The sequence below is a fragment of the Mya arenaria genome, chromosome 2 (genome assembly GCF_026914265.1).
Source record: "Mya arenaria isolate MELC-2E11 chromosome 2, ASM2691426v1".
Lineage (NCBI taxonomy): Eukaryota > Metazoa > Mollusca > Bivalvia > Myida > Myidae > Mya > Mya arenaria.
In genome coordinates, this window is record NC_069123.1 from 54,104,388 (window position 1) to 54,125,277 (window position 20,890).

Here is a 20,890-nt window from a genome sequence, read left to right on the forward strand (position 1 = left end):
AAGATCAGCGCAACCCGGTAAAATCTCTTCACACAAAAGTCATACTATTTAACGACAAAATACACCGCGCACCTTTAGCTTGCCGAAAATATATCAATTAAACGCACATTAATACTAAGAAGAACAAACAATGTCGAGAGTATATCCTGGACCGCAGCACACGGGAACTAACAAGTATGAAGAAAACTTAAAATAAAACTATCACTGTAACTAGAATTACATAACTACGCTCATTCCACGAAGAAAATCCTTTTCGGCTATGACCGCCATTTGACCGCAGACGCAGAAAATGTTAAACCCTGCGGTATTTACAACATGCATGTTCATTGCGTTTCACATGGAGAAAAGCCTCAATCGAAATGAAACAGCTCGGGAAATACATTTTAATATTTTACATTCAATATGTGATCTTGCACTAACGAAAACAAAATTGAAGAGCTAAAACAATGTTCCATGATAACAAAACAGTTAACATTGCATGGGACATTTCAGCAAAACGCAACGTCCCTGGGTGGGCTCGAACCACCAACCTTTCGGTTAACAGCCGAACGCGCTAACCAATTGCGCCACAGAGACAGTTTGTATGCACACCATTATGTGTATCATTTTACTTTTGGTGTAGGCTTTAAAACAATAAACCCTGCTTATCTTGCAATATAAGATACAAAATGTAGTCACAAGAAAACATAACGTTGACCAATGCGGCGTCTAACAAAACCGAGTAGATTTACATGACCCTGAGGTCAAAACGGAATAAGGCTACAAACAACCAATTTACAGAGTTCCACAGGCAATGATTTCTCCAATAGTTACACTGGAAACTATTTTTTTTTGCAATAAAGTGTCAAATTATGTTCAATTATTTTAAGTTCTATGCACATGGAGCATTCGTTTGTCCTCTTTCATTCTTTTTTAATATTTTTTTTTTATACTTGAACACAAGCACTCTTTCTTCTGTATTAACATCCGGTCAACGGAGGGCAGATAACTATGGTCTTGGGACTACGGAGGGCAGATAACTATGGTCTTGAGACACACATGAGTCATACAAACGCCAATATACACGATATATTTCCGATTAGATATCTATTAAACGGTTATTAATAGAAAGAAAGGACAGAAAGACGAATACTTTCAATTCTATATCCTTTGCTGCAGTGGAAAGGTACTCACAAGTATAAACACAGTTTAAAATAACTTACACAGCATCTACAATGATATGAATTAGCATTACCAACTGAACTATTACTTTTTTGTATTATGTACTTCGCTTATATGGAATTTTAGAAACATTTAATGGTTAATATTAATTTACCCATACTTTTTTAAAAGCATCTTCTTGATTATTCTGCTTTTTATTCTTATGGAATATTTTTCTAATAATTGTATTGTATTGTTGTGAGACAAGCCTTCCACAAATCGGCTTCCATTTTCTCGACACAGTTCAACCCTATTTCCTGGTGTAATAATGCAACATTGAATGCCTTTTCCAGCCGTACCACTTCATTATGCTTGGGATTAAGGGATAGAACGTATTGCTCGTATAATGGCAATATAGTGGAAGTCGGGGATTTCGCCGGTCAATATATTCATGAAGGGACCGGGCATTAACTCGGACTTTACATCAATCTTTCTCAGCCTTACTGGAATTTTGTCTGGGATAATGATGGATCCCTGGATTTCTTAAACTGAAATATACATAATTGAAACAAATGATTGAAGAATTTGACTGGCGAATGTAATGCTTAAGAAAGAAGATCTTTTTGGGATCATTGTTGATCTGGTTTGATTAATTGTTATTGCTAAACGGATAGAGCCGCTGACACGGTCGGTAATTCTTTCAAGTCTACCACACAAGTATGCTATTTTATACCATTCAATTCGTAAACACATGTTCAACACTTGCAAACTTTCAGATTTTTTTTTTCAAAATTTTATTTTCACATTTTTACAGTATTTATCTTGTATGGTTTTTCGTCAGTGTGAACAAAGTGCTTGGGAGAATGTTGTTTGTTTGCCCTTTTAAACATTAAGAATGCACAAAATACATTTTGCGTGTTCATTGATTACATAGCTACCGGGCGTATATCATGTGATCAAGGCATATATTTAGATATGTAATTCGATGGAAATTAATATGCATTAGTTTAAAGTATTTGCAATACAATGTGAGGCCGCCAGGCCGAAAGGCCACTCACGTCACACCTTTAGTCCGTTAGGCCGCTTACATTACGCCGCCAGGCTGCCAACATTACGCCGCAAGGCAGCCACGCACATACCAATACTTACTACTGAACATTAATTGACTTAAGCGAATCTTGAAGTCGTTGCTAAAGTGCAATGTGAGTAATACTTGAAATGAAATACTTACTAATCCACGTTGTTGAGACATTTATATTTTTTGATAGTGGCCACGAATTCAAGTGTGTAAATAAATACATTCAATATATTTTTAACTGCGTAATAATATATCACCCTCGCCTGATCGCAGACATTTCAATTTATGTGTTGGTTTCATGTCTGCCTTCAACTGGATACATAATAATATTATGAATTCTATTATTTAACCAAAGTTCCAACACAATGTGCATTTAGTAACACTAAAACATTGTTAAGCTAACATTGCAACCTACCATGAATTAAGCTTCTGTATTTTAGTAGATATGACCAGCGGAAATATATGTTCAGAAGGACCGTTAACGCACATCACTTCTTTTACCCCAATACAACAACGACCAATCAATAGAGGCGTTACCAAGGCAACTGGGTACATAACATTAGAGTTCAACATTCAAACAGAGATTTCATTTGTTAGATCATACACATCCCTGCATGTGAGAACTAAATCATACTTAGTCGACGTGCGCCGAAATAAATGCTTTTCAACGCAATGATTTGGTATTTCAGTGGTTTTGTTATACCTGTGCAGCTGCCAATCAAAATATCCAGAAACAAAGTACCGCTGTGGATTGGACGTACGGCCAAGTAACTAACAGACAAACGGAACAGTATTTCAGTAGATACTCAAACTTCCAAATGTATGAAATGCAGGAGACATATAGGATAACGTTTTATGAAATATGTGCTGAGGTATGCGACCACCCGTTTGATCGTTCACAGTTTCACAACTTCAATTGCGAAATTCGTGATTTGTAAATGTTGGAGGCCCGACTCGATTCACCTTGCCTCTAAAACCATTTATTCCCTTCCTCTCCCACCCTTTCCTCCCTTTGTAGTCCAACTCCCCCCCCCCCTCTTGAACCAACTCCCTATCCACTCAAATCCTCCGCATCCCTCCTTCCTATTGTGGTCTAGTTTACTCTCTCCTCCGGAACAAACTCCCTCCCTGTCCGTTCCCCCTCCCCCCTCCGTAGCCAACACTCTCCCTTCGGAACCAACCCTTACCTCTCCCCTCCTTCTCTCCCCTCCGGAGCCAACTCACTCCCTCTCAGTTGAAGCCTCTCCCTTCGGAACCAACCCTTACCTCTCCCCTCCATCTCTCCCGTCCGGAACCATCTTTCTTCACAACTTTCTTTTTGATTTTGATCAAATCGAACAGATATAAAAAAATGCATTTTATGATTGTCAACAATGAATATATAGGTAAAACAACAATTTTTTCAAATGTTTCTTCAGGTAGATTCGAAATATTGAAAAAAAAACTTCTTGTTTTCCCTTACCCGATCTACCTTTAGATTAACCCTACGTTTCTGCTTACCCGATATTCCTGGAGATTTGCCCTTCGCTTTCGCTTACCCGATATACCTTGTAGTTTGCCCTTCGCTTTCGCTTACCCGATCTATCTGGAGATTTTCTCTTCGTTTTTGCTTACCCGTTTTCGCTTACCCTACCTACCTTGTGATTTACTTTTGCTTACGAGTACCCGACCTTCCTTGTGATCTACTCCTCGTTTCCGCTTATCCCATATACCTTGAGATTTAACCTTTGTTTCCGCTTACCCGATCTTCCTTGAGACTTATCCTTTGTTTCCGCTTACCCGATCTTCCTTGAGATTTAACCTTTGTTTCCGCTTACCCGATCTTCCTTGAGATTTACCCTTTGTTTCCGCTTACCCGATCTTCCTTGAGACTTACCCTTTGTTTGCGCTTACCCGATCTTCCTTGGGATTTATTCTTTGTTTCCGCTTACCCGATTTACCTTGAGATTTACCCTTTGTTACCGCTTACCCGACCTACCTTGAGATTTACCCTTGTTTCCGCTTACCCGACCTACCTTGAGATTTCTCTTTGTTTTCGCTTACCAGTCCGTCCTACTTTTCGTTTTCGCTAACTCGACCTTCCTTGTAATGTCTTTGTTTCCGCTTATCTGATTTTCCTTGTGCTTACTCGACCTACCTCGTTTTCGCTTACCTGAACTAATTTCAGATCCACTGTTCGTTTCCGCTTACTATACCCACCTTATGTTTTATGCCTTTAAAGCTATTTATATGGTCAACCTTTTCTTGTCAAAAAGTTTGATCGTTATGAAATACATAAACTTTCCCGGCTATAAGCGAAATTATTTGTGCATGTGACTATACTTATTTTATAATATGTGTTCTTCATTACACCAGTTCGGTATTTTCAAGAATGAAGAGGGGATGAATATTGGTGTAAATCCTGACTTTTACGTATTATTTTGGTGTTTATTATACCAAACAAAAACTATACAGAAATAACGAAGAAAGATGATTAAAATCCCTTCTTAGGATGAGGACTAATTCCAGACTAAGGCTCCATTAATACAGCGCTGGTAATAACTTCTGTTAAACATAGGCTGTAAATATTTAATGCAGGGCATTTTGAATTTTAGATGGATGAATTTCAAAGAGGTTGCTCGCGATTGGAATTAAAACAAGCTTTATACCATTAGTTTGGTAAGCTTCTCGGCTCCACCACAGTAATCAAGTTTGCGATATTTATGAAACACGGATTATGCACAACCGTTATGAAGACCCTATGACGTGCTGTTTGCGTTATCTACACGTGTAGGTGATTGTATGTTATATTTCTTGCAAACATATTTTTTTTTGTGAAATGTTAGTTGCGTACAGGGTGATATTGGCAATGCTTTTAAATGTGTGTGTATGCTTTAGAGTAAATGTACTAAGTTAAGCGTTTGACACACCCACGTTGACACTTGTAATTTACACATATTTTTTATATGCTTACATAATGGTTGATATCGTTTTAAACCAATAGGATGGCAGTATTTTTCAAAATATTCGACTTTAAAATTCCATTTTGACGGGCGTTTTACGTGCCGCATTTGTTGGTTGAAACGCCAATAGTTTGGTCGTTTCTGATTATTTTTTGACGTAAGCGTTATAATTCTGTAACGTTGCTGAAAGAAGTACGCGGGTTTTTGTGGTTCTTCTTAGATTGAACAATATTTTTAAATGAAAAAAAAAATCAACAGAAAACAACACAATCTTAAATTCGCAAAAGTAAAACTTAATCCAAAACGTCTTCCAATGACAACCTATCCATGCTTAATAAATAGTTCAACCTAACCAACAGAAGAAAACAATATTTAAATTATTATATACATGTTTAGATGACAAAACATAGCGCCTGCATTCATTCATAGTGCTTTAGTTTCTTACGTGTAAATATTTCAGTGGAGGTCAACTTTTCATTTGAGAGCGGCCTGCCTTGTCCGTATACAAAGATGATTCCAGCCATTCGTCAGCGCTAGATTTGAATTTTAAAGTTCACAAAAGAACTCAAAATAAACAATAAGCTATATATGTACTTTAATTATTCACGTTGTCCACGTTAACAACCACAAGTTTTTAGATAAGAACTATAACAATCAGACATTTGAATGTGCCAAGGCAATCATTTTCAATAACACAACTCGCAAATCAATTTTATTAAATATGCCTGGCCGTTGTTTTTTTTCTAATTCGTGCACAGGTAATGATAATTTGAAATGTTATCGCCGATGCCCCCTTGATGTCACCGTCTCACAACCTCAGACGGATATTAATAAGTGAAATGACTATCAGATATCCAAATGTGTCAATGGCAATATTTTTCAATAACACAACCGGTTAATCAAATGTTACTGCCCATCCATTCACTGGAAGACGTAAAACAGATCCAAGCAAACACCTATCTAATGTGTCCTTCTGATCGACAAATACCACCAAAACCCTCACAAAACCCTTCCTTATTCACATTATACGAGAAAGTAAAACCCCTAAAAGCTGACAGAATCAAGACTAAATGCCGCAAAAAGCCGAGAATTATAAAGAAATTTAATTTAGTGTAAAATACTTCATAATTGTATTACTTTCGATACGTGTGGATTTGGGCTAAGCGGGGGTACTTACGCGCCGGACTAGCTTTCTTGTGAAAACCTCGAGTTTTATTTCTCCTTTTCGCCAACAATTTGGATTACTTGCGATGAGAGTGGCTCTAGAACGAAATAACATAACCCGTTGTAATAAAAAGGCGACCAGAAAACGATGCATTGTTTTAAGAAATACAGTTTGAGGATAGCGATCAATTAACTGATATGTATTCATAGAAATTAGTCTAAAGACCCAGAGAAATACCACTCTTCCTTGTATAAATTCCCGGAGATTTCCGCTTGATTGGGTCGATCCGTCTTGGAATGGAAATTATTTTGGCATTTTCGCTGACAGCGGTTGAGAACAGCAATTGAGCGATTTCTTCTGCTGGAATTAACATATAAATGGCTGTTTACGGAGAAAGAAACAAGCAAATGTAAATCATATTCGATTTCTTAAAAAAACGTATTTTACTCATTTTTTACGCTATTTGAAGTATTTCAGAATAATCGAAACGGTTTTACTAAGTGTAAAACAGAAATAATTCTAATAATAATATCAAATTATATTTTTTTCCGCTCAGAGTCTCAATTCGCCTCGTTATTTGTTCTTACCATATAACTATTATTATTTTATTTTATTTTTATAACTATATTACTTCCGGTCGTCTGATTCAGAATGATTTTTAAAAAAAAAGCTATTAAGTAGATGTACATTGCCTGAAACAAAATTATTTGTTTGGCATTATAATTTCGCTAAGATCGCTTCGGAATTAAATGCTTAAGCTTACGATTTGATTTCACACTGAATTAAAAGTCATACAATAAACAAATAAATTCACTACTTATTAGAAATAACAGAACATAAGCGAAAGTATGCAATAGTTAAATGGCATGAAGTAAATACTTTATGATAAAGAATGGGCGGAGTGAGCGTAGCTGAACAAATACAGAAAATTCTATCAACGAAAACACGTGCTGCCCGTGATGCTACACAAAATACTGTGTTTCTAGCATCGAGAGCAAGAATTTGCGTTGAACAAATATTGCAATATATGCACGTTAGAAAATATATTATCATGTTGTTGTTTTTGTTGTTGTTTTCAGTTTTTAGTTTAACATAATGGGTACAAATTAAAGATCGCGTCCGGTTATACTATACGTAGTTAAGATGATACTCTTTTTTTCAACCGTATTGTTATTACATATTTTACATATTATAATGTTGTTGTAACTTCCGGTTTCTATTACTAATAAATGTGCACTCAATCTAAATCTTGACAAGCAGTTCGATGATATTTTTTCTCAATTATTACAATATGTTTTTCAAATTTAAATTCCTTTCCAAACTTTACGTAATATTTTATTTGACTGTGAATTAACAACTTTCAAATCATGTTTGAACATACTGATCATAGAGTCTTTGCTGTAGCATGGGAATTCTTTTTTACCTATTGTTTTGATGAAACCAAATATTACTAACATTTTATCAATCAAGTAGTCTTAAACAGCTTTTGCCCAAATCTGTTTTATATTTACGTTCACAAAGAAGTTTTCTCTAACATTGTTATTATATACAGATATGCTTAAATAAAGAGAGAAATTCATATCTTTGCTGCATTCAAGGTCTACTGACGTACACCAAAACATATTTACAAAATTTGTAATTTTATTTACAAACTTAAAAAAAAAACCCATGCTTTTTATGTGCAATAAAAGGTACAGTTTAAGTGTCCAATAATGGCAATTTAGTCTAAACATGAAGTTTGTCTCTGCTAGATATGAGATTGTTAAAAGCTTTTAAGGCTTATTCATTAATTGTTTAACAGCATCATTGAACCTACCATTGTACATGTACTTAAATTTTGTTCTTAAGTACACAAAACGGTACACTGATTTTATATTACCATCATTTAATGACCATACAAACTTTGCTCTTGTCTTTCTCTTCTGAAAAATACAAATATTTTTATTAAAATTGAATTTCTAACGTCATTTACAGTAACGCAAATAAACGGAAATAAAATTAAAAAAACTTGTATATGCTGTAACATAGTAAGTAGAATAATAGCTGTAAAGTCGCATTATTATCCGTTGAAAGGACTGTTTAGTATTTCATACACATACTTCAGTATTCTATGGCTCGAGAATCATAAAAATTACGTTGAAATTAGAATGCCTCAAGATTCTGAACATATTCAATATAGCTTATTTTATGCGTCACTGTTTTCATTCAGTCTATTTGCTTATTAATTTTACAGCCTAATTAAAATATTAAGATTCAACTCAAAAATAAGCTTACGTAACGTAATCTAAGCTTGTTACTACTTCTACCGCAGAACGTTTTTTATGCACATGAGAAAGATCGGACACAAAATCAAACATACACCGGTTATTTTCTTTGTTTTTGGCATTTTGAATATTAGCAGCAAACTCGAAGCGAAACGCTAGCAAAAGTAGCAAAAGTACTTGTTCGCAGTAGGCGCTGCTCACCCCGGGAGGGTTTTGTATTCTCGCTCATTACTGACTGAATGGATTCCCAGTAAGCTCACATAATCCAACCCTCGTCCTGAGGAGATTAGGCGAGAAAATGAAATCGCTTCTGATGAAAATATATCAAAATACAATTTGATTTAAGAGCCTTGAACATACAGTTTCTTCCTCTATCTATTCCACAATGTGACATTTTGCCAGTAATTTGTGCGATTGGCTCTGTTCCTCAACAACATTAATATGACACCATGTGAGGTGTTCGCGTTTGAATGATTAGGAAATTATCCGCACATGTATTTTACCATTACTTTTAAGTTAATATTCATTGTATAAGAACTATGAATATTTATGAGAAATATTTGCTTTGACTTACAACTGACGCAAACCCGTATTTGGTGCTTAGTATCGGCAAGACCGATAATCATGAGCCCTTATTTTTGCAAGAATCATAGTTTTCTTAATACCCTTATTAGAACATTATAATGAGAGCTTTGAATATTGATGAAGTGTAAAACAAATAAAACCACGTGGCGAAACATTTATTATAGTACAATACTCTTCTCACGGAAATTTGGAATCTTTTCTTCGTTTTCATGGGTCTTCATTTTTAATTATTCTATTTACTGCTCGAGGGGGCGACGGTTATTTCAAATTTCTAAAAAGATATAAGTTCATTTGCTTTACACAATGACATTAAGGCTGGCATTTAAATGTTATGCCTGTCATGGTCAAAGAAAACTAAACACAAATATTTCAATAATGCCCTAATTTGGTCGGTTACGGTTGACCCGGACTAACCTTAGTTTTGATGGGGTAATTTTCCGCACGCCAAATTTAACAGTATTCCCTCATCGGTCAATTTCTCAACATTGATTACCTCTGATCCCTGTGAGGACCTGTTATGGTCGTGTTTCCAGGGTTAATGGGTCACTCGGGGTCAGCCAGATTTCGGCAAATTTTGTGTCATCGCGAGTGTCCATCTGCCGGACCTGGCCGCACACTTAAACCCGTCCCCCTGCCACAAGTGCTGGCCAGCCTTGGGCCCTTGAGATCAAACCAAATCTGACAGGAAAATTATGATCGGATTGACCGCGGAACGCGGCTGGTTTTAATAATATTAGTTCCCCAATTATAGTTTGTGATATGCAGGGGAGAGAAATAAAAGAAACTGACTAATTTAAAATGGATGATTGCCTTCCCTTTAGTATAATTTGGGGGTTGTCTAAAAATCTGCAAACACGGTCTACTATGTGGCATTTGGTGTGTTTGTGGTATTTAACGTTACGTCGTCTTTTCTTTCTGCGCTGTGGCATTTGGCGTAAAGTCGTCTTTTTGTAAAGATTGGCGTTTGACCTTCTTTTCGTTTTGACATAGTAGCATTAAATGTAACGTTATTTTTTTGTATTTGCTATAACGTAAACCTTATTCCTAGTCATTGATTCAATATTTATTGAATACAGCCCTGGCGTTGTGACATTGGTCTTACGCTGTCTTCTTTTTTGTGGCGTCATTCTAATTGGTGTAACGTCGCATTTTCGTTTTGGCGTCATCAAATTTCCTCTTGTGTCATCTTTTCTTTCTGAAGTTATGTCGTTGAAAACAATATCGAAAAAACTAATACGGTTTTGTTAATGCAGCTTTACAAATGTCGCATTTTTTGTGAATTGTGATGTTTCATTTAAAATGGTATCGTGTTTTTTTTCTGGTTTCCACGCCAAAACAAAAGAAAATTGCATAAAGCTACAGTATTACCGTAATCCAGCAGATGAGTATCCGAAAACCTATGTACTGCATGCACTTTGGGGCACAATCGCACGAAACACGTCGTATACTTCGTCATAAATGGATCAGTATTTACCTAGACAGTAATTAATATAACCATTATAAAATAAAACGTCATGGCCGATGAAACGACCCATTCTGGTCGCGCAGTCAACAGCTCACAAAACAAACCTAGACATTACAACCACGGCATGCCTTAGAAAACACTAACCAAGCAAGAACAACCGAGGCATACCTTAGACAACATAAACTGATACGTTACAACCATGGCGTGCCTTAGAAAACACTAACAAAGCAAGTACAACCACGACATACCTTAGACTACACTAACCGAGACATTACAACCACGGCTGCCATAGACTAAACTAAGCGAGACATTACAACCACGGCTGCCATAGACTACACTAACCGAGACATAACAACAACGGCATACCTTAGACAATACTAACCGAGACGTTACAACCACGGCATGCCTTATACAACACTAACCGATACGTTACAACCACGGCATGCCTTATACAACACAAACCGAGACGTTACAACCACGGCATGCCTTATACAACACTAACCGAGACATAACAACCACGGCATGCCTTAGACAACACTAACCGATACGTTACAACCACGGCATACCTTATACAACACAAACCGAGACGTTACAACCACGGCATGCCTTATACAACACTAACCGAGACATAACAACAACGGCATACCTTAGACAATACTAACCGAGACGTTACAACCCGGGTATGTCTTATACAACAATAACCGATACGTTACAACCACGGCATGCCTTATACAACACAAACCGAGACGTTACAACTCGGGCATGCCTTATACAACACTAACCGAGACGTTACAACCCGGGCATGCCTTATACAACACAAACCGAGACGTTACAACTCGGGCATGCCTTATACAACACAAACCGAGACGTTACAACTCGGACATGCCTTATACAACACTAACCGAGACGTTACAACCACGGTATGCCTTATACAACACTAACCGAGACGTTACAACCACGGTATGCCTTATACAACACAAACCGAGACGTTACAACTCGGGCATGCCTTATACAACACTAACCGAGACGTTACAACTCGGGCATGCCTTATACAACACTAACCGAGACGTTACAACCCGGGCATGCCTTATACAACACTAACCGAGACGTTACAACCACGGCATGCCTTAGACTACACAAACCGAGACGTTACAACCACGGCATGCCTTATACAACACTAACCGAGACGTTACAACCACGGCTGCCATAGACTACACAAACCGAGGCAGCAACAACAGCAGCAGTAGCGGCAACAGAATTAGCCGCCTTCAGCAACAGTAGTTAGCAGCAATAGCAGCAACGAAAGCTAACCGACTCAGCAGCAGTGGCAATAATAACCAGCCGACAGAAGCAACAGTAGCTACTCGCGTTCAGCAAATACAGCAATAGAAGCTAGGTTCTATGCTGTCCTTTTGCTGTAGGTGTAGGTGGCTAGCTGCTATGCAACTGTGCTGCGACTTTCAAGCGCGTCAATGTTTTTTTTTCCGACACAATGTGAGGACTTGTGAAAACTTCTTACGAAATAAACACATGGCGTACTAGAACTATATGTCCCCATGATAGGGGCAAACCTCACCATGTACCTGTTCCTAAAACCACATTGTCAGACACGTAGTCTTCAGTTTCTATTTTCCATCAATACTTCATCTGAATTTTATTTAAATACATAAGTGCCTTTCAAACTATGATAATTAACTATATGATAACTTCAATCAAAAACGCTGATTCTAATTTATACTGATCTGTCTGAAGTTAATTTCAAAATTGTTAAAATAACTCTTCTCAAGAGAGAATCGGTTAAATTCGTCTAAAAATCTATACTTAAAAGCTTTCATTCTGGGTTTTTTTTTCAGTATGGGTGTATTTATTACACAAGGCTATTATACTAATATCGATATTTGCATTTGGGTTAGATTTCAGTACAATTAACGATATTGGCGGCACGGACCATATAAATAGCGTTGGTAAGTCCTGCAGATCAATCCGTTTGTTGTAGACGACTGGTATACAAGTACAGACTTTATTCGGAATATAAAAGAAGGTATGTTTTTAGGTGTTTTATAGTTTATTCAGTTTAAGAATCATTACGAGTGATTAAAATTATGTAGCACTCGATAGAACATTAATTTTATGAATGTATTTTATAATGTTAGAGGGGGCATAACTTAGGGCCGTAACCGTTTTGATTGCGCCCTTTCCTCAGAAACAAAATTAGTTTGGTCTAATGTGTTAACGGGGGGGGGGTACTCCCCCTTTTTCTCCTATATTGAACTACGGTGTTAAAGTGTGTGGGGGCGCCCCCACCCCCCTGGGTCCGCTAGTGACAATCATCATTGACCAGGCCAAATATTTCCATACTTAAGTATACAATGTTCATTTTTATACTTATAATTTGCGAAATTTCTCTGCATTATTCCAACTAAAATGATAAAAAATAATGCTTCACATTCTATAATATACATGTAGTATGTTTTCAAGTATGTTGTTATTTCCAGCCTGTGTTCGCGATGGTTAAGCACCTCCAGTTTCGGTACGGACCGTACGTGAAGAGATGAGACAAGACCCTGTACTCGGAAGAGCCGCTCGAACCACTCATCCGTGAGTAATATGCTTGCATTAGTTGTTAGATCCCTGCACGTTATTCATCTGTGAATTGATGAGTTTGACTCAGAAAACGTTCTTACTGATTTTGTCAAGTTAAACAATAACGGTACATGTTCTTTAAGAAGTTTTCAGTTAATCAAAATCAGTCAATTTCTTTTATTGTCTAATTCTTGCCGTTGTTGTTGTAGTAGTTGTTGTTGTAGGGTGTTATTGTATTATTAGACTTGAGCATGTATAGTTCCAGTTGGAATGTAGTCAACACGTGACAAATGCTGCTTTCTGAATCGTGTAAGTCATTTGCCAAAGACATCAAGACATTTGACCGTACGGACGATTCGTGTTACAGGTGCACTGACGGAAGAGGGTTTCCAGGTGACCACAAACCGAGTCGGCTTGAAGGACGCATGCGACCTTTTTGCCGGCAGGGAGCGTCTCTGGTCCACCAGCTTCGCTCGCCTCATGAATGGTACTATATGTTTGTTTAAGGGTCCGAGAAAGAATCAAATAAGTTATGGTCTAAGAGTCCGTTTTTGAAAGTGTGGTATTTGTGAAAAGAAATCATAAAAGTCACGTACTTTTTGTAAAAAATGTATGCTATACTTTACTGTGTACCCCGTCATAAGTGAGTATTTAGTATCTTCATGTTATATGTTTGTCTATTCAAGCGGCGGGCCAGAAGGCGGCGGTGCGCGAGGTGCTTGATGCCTGCGCTAAGAAACTTCCGGGTAACAGGTCCAGCCTTACTGGGACCAATGCGCCAGTCTCCAGAGCGCCAAGGAAATGATAAAATGTCCCCGCTTTAATGCTTAGCTTTGAATTAACCACAAAACTTTTATAAATCTTGAAAATTGATAAACTTTTCTTATGGGTTGCATTTTAACGTATCATTTTGTATTCCCAGCAATAATTTTCACAACGATTATGCAGTTGAACTCGAACGGAAACAATCTATAACAATAACTTATTGATGAAGCTTGAAGCGTTGGGTCGGGGACGGAAGGATATCTCTTTTATAGTTTAGATGTAAATGCACAGACTTATGACGTGCCTGTCTAAAATACAAATGGACAGACACTGATGCTCGCTGTGCACAAAATGTAAAATTACAAATACTATGTTGTTATTAAAATGGTACCATTATACCAAATATAGAATTGCGTTGTTGTTGCTAACTGTATAATAATAGTTTAGATAATCATAGGGCAGCCATCTTTGTTGTTGTAGTTTTCTGGTAAATCCTTATTATCATTATATTTTACGGTCATTTCTATTAGAGTGAGTTATTCGCCTTAGCCCAGGGAATTGGAGAAACATAAAGTGGACCACTCTGGTGAATTATGTAGTATTCTGAGAAAAACGTCCGTTCTTTCCCCTTAGACGATGACGGAAATGACCGAGGTGAAAGTACGGGACTATCGTGCAAAGGGCATTCGGCCAAAACGGCAATGACCACACTGCAAGAACACGCGTGTAACGTTCACACTGCATAGCTTACACAATCACTGCGTATTGATATGGCTACTGTAAATAGAAACACATACATGTTATGGCCTTACTTGAACGGGGACTTAATACGATGCAACCTGAGAAGTAACGTTTATATATGTGTACGTACTTTCAAGCTTGTTTGGACATATTGAGACAACACTTTCCAATAATATACAAGACGAAATTTGATGCAAGACATCACAGACGCGGCTGAATAGGTTTACATGGGAATCTTTATTTTTATCATAATTCGAATGAAGGTCAACATGTGTTTAACTTTAAACGTTATATTAAGTGATTAAACTAAGCGACACTATAGGAGAAATGTGGAAATTAGTATTTCGCTGTTAACAAGGGAAGCAGTTATACTTACGCATTTAAGAATGGCATACCCGAGTTGTCTAAGCGCTATTCACATGTATCCTGTAGCTCTCGTATTTAAAACATACTATGTGCGTGAAAAGGTAGCGATTTGACAAAGGGAACTAACCAATACGTCTAACCGGCGACCAGTCACAATAAAAAGAAGCGAATAATTTTATTGATTTTCGATATAGCCGTCTGACTAATATTTCGTTTTAAACATATTTTATAACAGTGTTATCCAGTCACGGACATTCAAACCGTTTCTTCACGTCAACATAGTTTAAGAAAAGTTGAGAGAAATGTGTTATTGATAAGTATTCAGTTGGGTTGTAGTATTTAAGTACATATTTAATAGGGATGCAAACAAATTCGGCCAGGATTTTTCCGACATCAGTAAGAGAGAGAGAGGGGAGGGGGAGAGAGAGAGAGGGGGGGGGAACGAACGAGGGGGGGGGTCGATATTGATGAAATACAAGACAAATAAATAATAAACTTAATGATAAAATTATTATAAAGTTAAAACAAAAATCCTCTCAATGTTTTTATTAAATACACGTTTCGAAAGCATGTTCCAATATAAAATGTCATCATCTAGTTCAAACATAAATCAGAGGCAATATTAGAGTATCATTAGTTCGTTTGTGTATGAACTTTACAAAGACAATAAATTTCCTTTGTCTCTCTCTTGTCACGTTCTGATCACTAATGTCACAAATACATTAATTGTGCAAATATTTGACGTTGTATTTAAACAAAACTGTTAAGAAAAATACATAAAATTGAATGTTTATGCTAAACAAATAGTTTTCATTTGAAGAGGAAGTGTTTTATCAAGGATTGCCATTTAATGCGTATTAAAGCTACATTAATGACCATATCGGTGCTTGTTCGCGAATGACACCCGAGTAAATCACATATCTTTAGTACCTACATTAACCCAATCAAGATCACTTTATAAACATTTAACCTGTCCCTTTTGAGAAATAACGTGAGTCACATGCTTAATATGAAACCTGTGACTGTTACCTTATCAAGAAATGAAGGAATCAATCATGGCTGGCGGGTTTTATATTAGTCTTGGAGAGTATTTTTTAAAGCTACAACTACGTGTGTTCATGGTTATTCTAGTTTGTCTCTGTACCCTTAACAAACGTTCGCATTTTCTTTGTCCAATATGTTGGCAATTGAATGCTTAGTTCGTGGAATAGGACTCTTGTCTGCAACCTTCGATAATTCAAATTTTCTTCGTGTTTATTTTTTACTTTTAGCTTTGTTCACTTATACACATGCACTTCCTGTATCATTTGTGACCCATAGTACTGTAGGCTCATATGTATGTCTCTATATCATATTTCTGTTTCTATCAACGTCATTTGCCAATTAAGCGTTTGTTGTATTACCATTTCATTTTCATTCACACCTTTAATCGTGTATATATGTAAAACTCTATTAATAAATAAAACAAACTGAAACGTTAATATATGGTATACACGTGTGCCTGGATATACATGTGTCTTTAATAGATACATGATGCCATTTCATAATTCCGACGTTCATTCAAATTATGAAGTTCCCAAACCATTCAAGTGCAGAAGTCTAGCAAAAATAACGATTAGTTAAACAGAGTATCACATCTCCCAATACTTTAAAATGTATTTTGTATTTATATTATATGTTCTAATCCCATTGAAGCATGGTTTCAATGGTTTATGGAGATACTATCTCGTAGTTCGAACACCGATAATCCGAAAGATCGCTTAAGTATTGGTCTGTCAATGTAATCAAAATGATTTGTCGGCTGCTATATATGTTAAAGAGTTCCTATCCATTTTATATCAAACGTTTTTCTTTCACTCGGCAATAAAAGTGCATCGACATGATATAGAAAACAAACAAAAATATGTGTATATTTTCAAGTTCGATATTTTTTTCGTTATATACCCATCATAAATCCACACGCAATCCATCTCGCAAAAAAACTTGTCCGTATTCCATTTAAGTTAAATAGGTCTTTTAACGGCCGTATTCCACTCTACTGACGTCACGTTACAACAAGTACCGTTGCGCGATGTTAAAATGACGTCATGAATCATCAAAAATCAACTCGAGTCGAAAAAACAACCTCCCGGATCAACGCAGAAGTAATAACCCTATTGTATTGTATCATATAAAAACAGATTCTAAGAAAGTTACTCGGCTACCAAATTCGGAATTATGTATAGTAAATTACATAATATTCTATTTATTTAAAACGCATGGTGTAAGATATAAAGTCACAAAATAGATCTCTCTTTGTTCAAATTCAGTCCAATTAAAATCACACGGTAGTCGACAAACAACACAATGTTAAGAATGATGGGACACCATGCTCGGCGTTCATTACGTCGACTTATGAAGTGAAAGTCCGTCTACGTAAGGTATATGTTGTACGTTGAGACACGTTGCCTTACACAATTACGGTTAATAACAAAACTAATGGCTATTTAACCTTATTAACGAAGGAGTGATAAAGGCTATGTCCGTTGTTCATACTAAATAGGGCAGCGTGATGATATAAATGGGTTCTACGCTAGGTCACCTGATTCTGACAATTGCTGATATTTGTATTTAATGTCAGAGCGGGGTTGCATGTTCGTAGCGGTACCGACGAACAGGAAGTTGTCTTCTTCAAGGTCTTGATGTAAACGGATATTGAATTATCAATAGCCCAGTTAAACAAAGCTGTCCGCTCTTTTTAATATACTAGTATAAATTAACCCCATAGCCACGGATATCTTTGAAGAGAATAACGATTTTTTTTATTCTTTTGACGCCAGACCCGGTCCACTGTCAAATCGAATCGGCCTCGAATATAGGAAACATGGCCCTTACTTCCATATAATGGGCTCGAATATAGGAAACATGGCCCTTGCTTCCATAGAAATGGCCTCGAATATTGGAAGCATGGCCGTTGCTTCCATAGAAATGTTCTCGAATATTGGAAGCATGGCCCTTGCTTCCGTAGAAATGTTCTCGAATATTGGAATCATGGCCCTTGCTGCCATAAAAAACGGCCTCAAACATTGGAATCATGACCATTGCTTCCATAAAAATGGTGTAGAATAAAGGAATTATGGCTCTTCCCCATATATAGGAAACATGGCACATGCCTCCATAGAAACGGCCTCAATTAGGAAACATGGCCTTGCTTCCACATAAAATACCACGAATATAGGAAGCATGGCCTTTGCTTTCACAGACATGGCCTCGAATCTAGGAAAAATGGCCATTGCTTCCTCAAAAATGGCTTCGAATAAAGGAAGCATGGCTCTTGCTTCCAAAGAAATGGACTCGAATATTGGAAGCATGGCCCTTGCTGCCATAGAAATGGCCTCGAATATTGGAAGCATGGCCCTTGCTGCCATGGAAACGGCCTCGAATATTGGAAGCATGGTCTTTGCTGCCATGGAAATTGCCTCGAATATTGGAAACATATCCCTTGCTTCCATAGAAATGGCCTCGAATATAGGAAGCATGGCCCTTGCTGCCATAGAAATGTTCTCGGATATTGGAATGATGGCCCTTGCTTCCATAGAAACGGCCTCAAATATTGGAAACATGGCTCTAGCTTCCTTAGAAATGGCCTTGAATATAGGAAACAGGCCTCAAAAATTGGAGTCATGACTCTTGCTTTCATAGAAACGGTCTCGAATATTGGAATGATGGCCTTTGCTTCCACAGAAACGGCCACGTATATTGGAGTCACGACCTTTGCTATCATAGAAACGGCTTCGAATATTGGAATGGTGGCCTTTGCTTCCATATAAACGGTCACGTGCCATAAAAATGGTTCGAATATAGGGAACATGGCCCTTGCTACCATAGAAATGGCATCGAATATAGGAAACATGACCCTTGCTATCAAAGAAACGTCCTTGAATATTGGATTGATGGCCCTTGCTATCATAGAAATGGCCTCAAATATTGGAGTCATGACCCTTGCTACCATAGAAATGGTTCGAATATAGGAATCATGGCCCTTGCTTCCATAGAAATAGCCTTGAATATAGGAGTCATGGCCCTTGCTTCCATAGAAATAGCCTCGAAAATAGGAGTCATGGTCCTTGCTTCCATAGAAATAGCCTCGAATATAGGAGTCATGGCCCTTGCGTCCATAGAAATAGCCTCGAATATAGGAGTCATGGTCCTTGCTTCCATAGAAATAGCCTCGAATATAGGAATCATGGCCCTTGCTTCCATAGAAATAGCCTCGAATATAGGAGTCATGGTCCTTGCTTTTATAGAAATAGCCTCGAATACAAGAATCATGGCCCTTGCTTCCATAGAAATAGCCTCGAATATAGGAGTCATGGTCATTGCTTCCCGGAAAGAAAACAAAACGACAGAAAAAGAAATCGCTTAAAAGGAAACTTAATCGACTTAGTGTTAAACGTTTGTGTGTTCGGTACTACATGTATATGAAAAATAATTGCACCATATGTGAACCCTGCCCTGTGATTATGTTTGTGCACCACACAACATGCAAACCGAGGCTTGTGCAAATTATAAAAAAATCAACAGTGCCTGAAGGCCTTATATATTTACAAAAATAAAATAGTTCAAAAGGTAACGAACTTTTGCACTGTTTGCGTACAGATGAAAAGTCAACTTAGGTTTGTTTGTACCTCAGATTTAATCAAGTACTAAGCTGCGCTCATTAGTAAACACAAACATACATTGTTTAAACTAGAATATTTGTTTGTCATATCGCTTACCCAATCAAATTACTAGATTTGCGATGGACAGCATGAGTCGTAGCTCATGTTTGGATTCTGAAAACTAATAGTTACATTGTACCTTTGTCAGATCCATTACTGCATTACTAGTATAATTGTTTGGTGTTTCCAGGATCTTAAGCTTGCCAATACACAACCACATTCGAGTCAACGAGTCTATGACTTGTTTACTTAGATAAAGCCAGTCAAATTAAGCTGTGTGAAGTTAGCTAAACATACGACATTGGACATTGGACATTCAAAATCGAATGTTGTGCTGGCACGACATTGGACATTGGACATTCAAAATCGAATGTTGTGCTGGCACGACATTGGACATTGGACATTCAAAATCGAATGTTGTGCTGGCACGACATTGAACATTGGACATTCAAAATCGAATGTTGTGCTGGCACGACATTGTACATTGGATATTCAAAATCGAATATTCAAAATCGAATGTTGTGCTGGCACGACATTGGACATTGGACATTCAAAATCGAATGTTGTGCTGGCACGACATTGGACATTGGATATTCAAAATCGAATGTTGTGCTGGCACGACATTGGACATTGGACATTCAAAATCGAATGTTGTGCTGGCACGACATTGGACATTGGACATTCAAAATCGAATGTTGTGCTGGCACGACATTGGACATTGGACATTCAAAATCGAATGTTGTGCTGGCACGGCATTGGACATTGGACATTCAAAAGTGAAAGTCGTGCTGGCACGACATTGGACATTGTACATTCAAAATAGAATGTTGTGCTGGCACGACATTGGACATTGGACATTCAAAATCGAATGTTGTGCTGGCACGACATTGGACATTGGACATTCAAAAGTGAAAGTCGTGCTGACACGACATTGGACATTGGACATTGGACATTCAAAAATGAATGTTGTGCTAGCACGACATTGGACATTGGGATTTCGAAAATGAATGTCGTGCTAGCACGACATTGGACATTCAAAATCGAATGTTGTGCTGGCACGACATTGGACATTGGACATTCAAAATCGAATGTTGTG

General features: G+C 37.4%; 1 long non-coding RNA gene and 1 other non-coding gene across 2 annotated transcripts; one reads left to right on the forward strand and one right to left on the reverse strand.

Annotated features, from left to right (window-relative positions):
* Window positions 1-502: 502 nt before the first annotated feature.
* Trnan-guu (transfer RNA asparagine (anticodon GUU)) lies at window positions 503-576 on the reverse strand. Its single transcript has one exon. It is a non-coding gene; the product is annotated as a tRNA-Asn (tRNA).
* Window positions 577-12,583: 12,007 nt separating this feature from the next.
* LOC128225084 (uncharacterized) lies at window positions 12,584-14,391 on the forward strand. Its single transcript, XR_008259600.1, has 4 exons — window positions 12,584-12,680; window positions 13,135-13,237; window positions 13,590-13,709; window positions 13,909-14,391. It is a non-coding gene; the product is annotated as an uncharacterized LOC128225084 (long non-coding RNA).
* The last annotated feature ends 6,499 nt before the right edge of the window (window positions 14,392-20,890 follow it).